We start from the raw sequence: 6,122 nt of genomic DNA on the forward strand, positions 1-6,122 counted from the left end.
CCGACACTAGTTGTGGCTAGTGAAGCTGTCTGACACCACTTTCAGCGATGAAGCTGGGGGTATGTATTATATCATATCTCACTCATCCATCACTTGTGTCCTATGGTGACATGTCCCGACCCCGATATTTTCTGAATACCCGGATAGGCATGTGTTGGCCGACACCTGAGGGTGACGAAAGCCATTTATTGATTACAAGAGTAATGATTAGGAGGAACATTAACATGAATAATCATTAGAATCTAAGAGTAATAAACAAAGTTTAAGGAAGTGTCTAGAGTGCACATAACACAATCTAAAACAAGATCACAAAAGGAAAGATCATTACAGGATATCACACAAGTGAGTGATAGATTGCTACTGGTAGAGGAATGCCTCGTACGTCGTGTCGTAGTCCTCATTTCTAAGACCCGAGACCTGAAAGGGGGCGCAAAACAAAGGTGAGTGGACCAAGTTCATATATACAATAATAATAAAATAGTTATCAAGATACTAACCTCCACATTTTATATAAAGAAAACTACTAGCATAATAAGTGATAAGTTTAATGAAAAACCTAGCATGCCAAAAGTATCTCAAGAGACATATCGTGGAACACAAAATATCAAACGTCTCATAAATCGTCTCGTAGCGTAATGTTCTACTAGTAAGATCACTGAATAAATATATATCTCCCGGCCATATGCCAGCATCGTGGTCTCTGCGCTTATAGCCAGAGATTACCAACTCCCGGCCCAATGCCTGCTCCGTGTCCCTCAGCCCCTAGCTAAGGATTATTTCTCCTGGCTTATCTGCCAACACCAGATCCTCGCCCCAGGCGGCATAGTGTCCACTAGGTACGTATAAATAATAACGCCTCTAAAAATAATCACTTCATAGTATAAAGTCATCCATCATCTATACTATAAAGAGGGGTTTCTAAAACATGTTCTAGCATCCTATCATCATCCATCAAATAGTCTACCAGTTCATGGTTTTTATAAAAATACGATATATCAAACTATAGCTCAATATAGGCTAACAATTAATTCCTCACCAAAAAAGAGCCGATAAACAACATATTTCATAAACATGCTTAACATAAAAATCAGTTCATAAACTCGTAAGGCATGCATTTCATTTATGCAATTAAATTAGAAAATTATGCAAATTTTAGAAAGGGTCCACTCACAGATACTCCGTAGTAGCAGAATTGTGCTGAAAAGGATTAAGGAAATCCCCACTAGCAACTTCACCTAAGCACAAAAATGTACAATTTATTAAACTACCCAACTATAGAATTTCAAGAATTGGAAATGGGTCTTGGGTTTGGATCCAGATTAGGGTTTAGGTTTAAATAAGGTTAGGATCTATTAGGTTTGGTTTTGGATAGGCCTAGGAATAAAAAGGATGGTTTGGGATTGAGCCCAAACCCACACCACACCCACACATATGCTAGCACACACACACACCTACACGCATAGTACATAAACACACACCTGCACACACATACACACTTACACACGCACACACGCACACACGCACACACGCAATACACTCACACACCCGGCACTGCACACACATGGACATACACGCACAACACACACCCACACACTCACACGGACACACACTCACATAGCTCAACACACCCACACACAAACACTAAGCCCAAAACAAGGTACGGCCTGCAGGCCAACTAACCAAAAAGGAATAAGGCTGGTCCAAGAATGGGCTAAGGCTCGTGGTGTTTGAGAAGGCCTGATGGCCTGGGTGTTTGGGTGCAGTCGGGGAAGAACACCGGAGCTGTAGTAACTCCGGTCGACGGCGAACTTGCAAACTACTACCAAAACCAATTACTAAAATTAAGAGGTAAGAGAGTGGAGTATTTTTCATACCGTAGCTTTGCTGTGAACGGCCGTGAGAGCACGGAAAGAATCATTGAAAGTCACGGTTCCGTCGGAAAAAATGTGGGTGAATTTCCCTCGTGCCGTTCCCGTCCTCAAACCTTGGAAAAACAACATAACTTTCAACCCACAACGTCCCACAACAACAATGGTAATTTAAAAAGGTAAACAAACTTACGTAGCCGGAAAGAATGGAGAGATTCGTCGGAGGTCCTTTCTTTGAGTTCCTCGGCCTCGCTGCGACGGAGAGAGAGAGAGAGAGAGAGAGAGAGAGAGAGAGAGCGAGGGAGATATGGTGCAAGGGAGATGATGATGAAGATGGTCTACACTAGAGCTGCATGCAGGATGCTTGGCAGGTCACGGTGCAAGGAGTAAAGGGAGAGAGAAGAGTTCCCGTGACAGAGAGATCTGAGAGGGATGACTCGGGTAGAGGAGAAAGAGAAGAGAGTTAAGAACCTGCCACGTGGTAGGTTAGGAACAATAGGGAATCTAGATCAAGGGTTAGGATTAAAAGAGATAAAGGATTAAATTGATAGATTTAAAAATGTTCTAGAGGAAAAATAGAAATAAAATGGAAATATAGGGGTGGTTGTAACAATCTACCTCCTTTACAGAAATTTCGTCCCCGAAATTGCGAAGTTACACGAAAAGAAAGGGATATTGATTCCACATTGATTCCTCTGTTTCCCAAGTAGCTTCTTCGACTGCATGGTTTCTCCACAGTACCTTTACCAAAGGAATAACTTTGCTCCGCAACACTTTATCCTGTCTGTCAAGGATAGCCACTGGTTCTTCTACATAGCTAGAATCCAGATTTACTTCCAATGGCTCTATCTGGATGATATGAGAAGGATCTGGTACATATTTCTGAAGCATGGAAACATGGAAAACGTTATGGATCAGTGACAACTCCAGTAAGCAACTGCACCAACTTATAAGCAACTGCACCAATTCTCTCAATAATCTGATAGGGACCGACTTATTGAGGACTCAGCTTTCCTCGCTTACCAAAATGAACAACACCCTTCCAGGGAGACAACTTCAAGAACACAAAGTCGCCCATTGTAAACTCACGATCCTTGAAGTGCTTGTCTACAATGTTTTTCTATCGGTCTTGTGCTGCTTTCAAATTTGCCTTAATTAGTTGGATATTAGCATTGGTGGTATCCATAATCTCTGGTCCTACCAATGACCTTTCTCCTGCCTCTGTCCAACATAATGGCGTCTTACACGCCTTCTCGTAAAGTGCTTCAAAATGCGCCATACCAATACTCGAGTGATAACTATTATTGTAAGCAAACTCCATCAACGACAAATAGTTATCCCAGCTGCCTTTCCACTGTAACACCGACACTCTCAACATGTCCTCTAAAGTCTGAATCGTCTGCTCGGACTGACCATCAGTTTGTGGATGATAAGTAGTGCTGAAGAGTAACTGAGTACCCATAGTAGCATTAAAGGCTTTCCAAAACCTGGAAGTAAATATGGGATCTCTGTCTGACACAATGGTGACGGGTACACCATGAAGACGAACAATATTATCGACGAATAATTTCGCCAATTTCTCCAACGAGTAGGTCTGTTGAACTGGTAAGAAATGAGCGGTCTTGGTAAGCCGATCGACAATTACCCAAATACCATCGTACATTGACGGTGTTCTAGACAGTCCGTACACAAAGTCCATAGTGATATCCTCCCACTTCCAAATTGGTATCGGAAGATTCTGCATTAGTCCCCCAAGTCTTTGTCTGTCTGCTTTAACCTGTTGGCAGATTAAACATCTACTTATATACTCTGCTACATCCCGTTTCATCCCTTCCCAGAAATAGAAATGATAAATGGTGCGATACAATTTAGTACTTCCTGGATGCATAGCATAAACTGAAGTATGAGCCTCATCAAGAATTTCCTTTTTAACCGCTTCATTATCTTTAGGCACAAACAAACGGTTCCCTTTCAATAACGCTCCATCCTTACGAATGATGAATTTCTCATTATCCCCCTTCAACACTTGTTCCTTTAATTCAGCGCATTCCGGATCAAGTTCCTGAGCTTCTATGACCATGTCTACAAAGATAGGTCTAACCTGAAAATGTGCTAGCCAAGCTCCCTGCTCACTTAGTTCCAAATTAACACAAATTCTCCGAAGAGAAAATAGTAATGAAACATGTACAACTTGAAGTGATGCAAGCTGCTCGTGATGTTTCCGACTAAGAGTATCAGCCACGGCATTAGCATGCCCAGGATGGTACTCGATCGAATAATCATAATCACTGATAAGCTCCATCCACCTTCTCTATCTCAAATTCAGCTCATTCTTGGTGAACACATACTTAAAACTCTTATGATCCGTGAAAAATACGACATTTCTCTCTGTTTGTACCATATTTAACCAATCCTAAAACTACTGAGCATCGGTCAACGTTATACCGTCAAGGACACAGAAGAGTTTTCCTCCAACCAGGAGGCCAATCACAGTGCAACACATGTCGACATCATAGCCAATCATAGCGCGACACGTGTCAACATCAGAAGCTAATCATAACACGACACGTGTCAATGTCAAAACAAAGCTAGAAATTATCTTCTATAAAAGGAGATCATTCTTCCACAATATTTTCGAATGTCATTTGTACTAAATCATTCACTAATACTCACTAAAGGAGAGCTTGAACCTATGTACTTGTGTAAACCTTTCACAATTAATGAGAAATCCTTTACTCTGTGGACGTAACCAATCTGGGTGAACCACATACATCTTGTGTTTGCTACCCTGTTTCTATCCATTTACATACTTATCCACACTAGTGACCGGAGCAATCTAGCAAAGGTCACAAGCTTGACATTTTATGTTGTACCAAAAGCCTCACTGATTTTGTGCATCAACATTTGGCGCCGTCTGTGGGAAACGCACATATTCTTACTCTCTTCAGCTTTGTCAAGCTGGTTTCCACCATTCGTACACTCTCTTTTGACCAAGTATCTCTCTCCAACATGGGGAGTGAAGGAAGCCACATCACGCAGAACGACACACCTTCGCACCTAGTGCGAAGCAACGAAAGAATGAATGAAAAAAGCTCGTTATTTAAGCTAAAGTCGAGGAGCTGGAGGCTCAGAACAACAAGATAGCAATAAAGAATGAGATCCTTCAGGAACAATATGAGAAGCTTTTCGAGACGCTCCACAAAACTAAGCGTACTCAAACACGCAAGCTTGTTGCCTTTGTGGACATCAACCATCATCTGGGTGCCCCCCAACACGGAGAGTCACCTTCCTTCGACATGGGTATCCCTGATAAGGAACGAGCTAATCATCAAAACATTGATCAACATGAGACTTCTCTCAACTTAGCTGCTTCGACCCGAAGCAGGAGAAGTGGAGGAAGACACCTCCTTGCAGAAGGGTTAGAAAGATTGAAAGCCGTTTATCGTGACTGCCGAGACTTCCTAAAGCAACGTCGAGAGAATCCCCTCCACATAAGCTCGAAGATCAATAACCCAAGGGTTTTTAAAAGACTCGGTCCCCTCCCACAACCGAAGCCAGCTGCCAATCTAGGGAAGGAACGATAGGTCCTAGAGGAACATGAAGGTACAAGGGACTCGGAGGTATTCCGACAGACTCGCCCTAGAAGTCAGTATGACAAGTCCAAGGAAAAACCATACGCTCTTGCTCAAACTTTCCTACTTCCAAGAGGTGATGGAGACTTACGGAAGAAAATTCCAATGGTACATGACTCCACTCAAGACCCCATTGTCCTACAGCTCCTTAAGGAAGTAAACAAGTTGAAGGCCAAACGTCAAGCCGAGATACCTAACTGGAACCAACCCAGGCCTGGCCCTCTCACAAGCAGGATCCTCGACACCCCCTTTAAGAGAAGACAAAACAAAAGCTTGGTTTATAACTCTATACTAGAAGGGAGGACCCAATTGAACACCTTAACCTTTTTGAGTCCACTATGGCAGAGCTCTAAACTGGTATTGTCGTCTTCCACTCGAGACAATAGACTCATTTGAGGAACTAAGGAAACTGTTTGTCTCTTAACACATCTTCCAAACTGATTGCTTACATTCTTCAAATGACTTGTACACTATTCGCCAGAAGCCGGTCAAGTCACTACGAGAGTATGCCGGTCGCTTCAGCCATGAGTATTCTCGCTGCATTGAGGCAGATGACAAGACCGCCCTCAAAGCCTTCACGGCAGGCCTACATGATTGTTTCTTCAAGTACATGATCAATGCC

This window comes from Malus domestica, chromosome 05 (genome assembly GCF_042453785.1).
Source record: "Malus domestica chromosome 05, GDT2T_hap1".
NCBI lineage: Eukaryota > Viridiplantae > Streptophyta > Magnoliopsida > Rosales > Rosaceae > Malus > Malus domestica.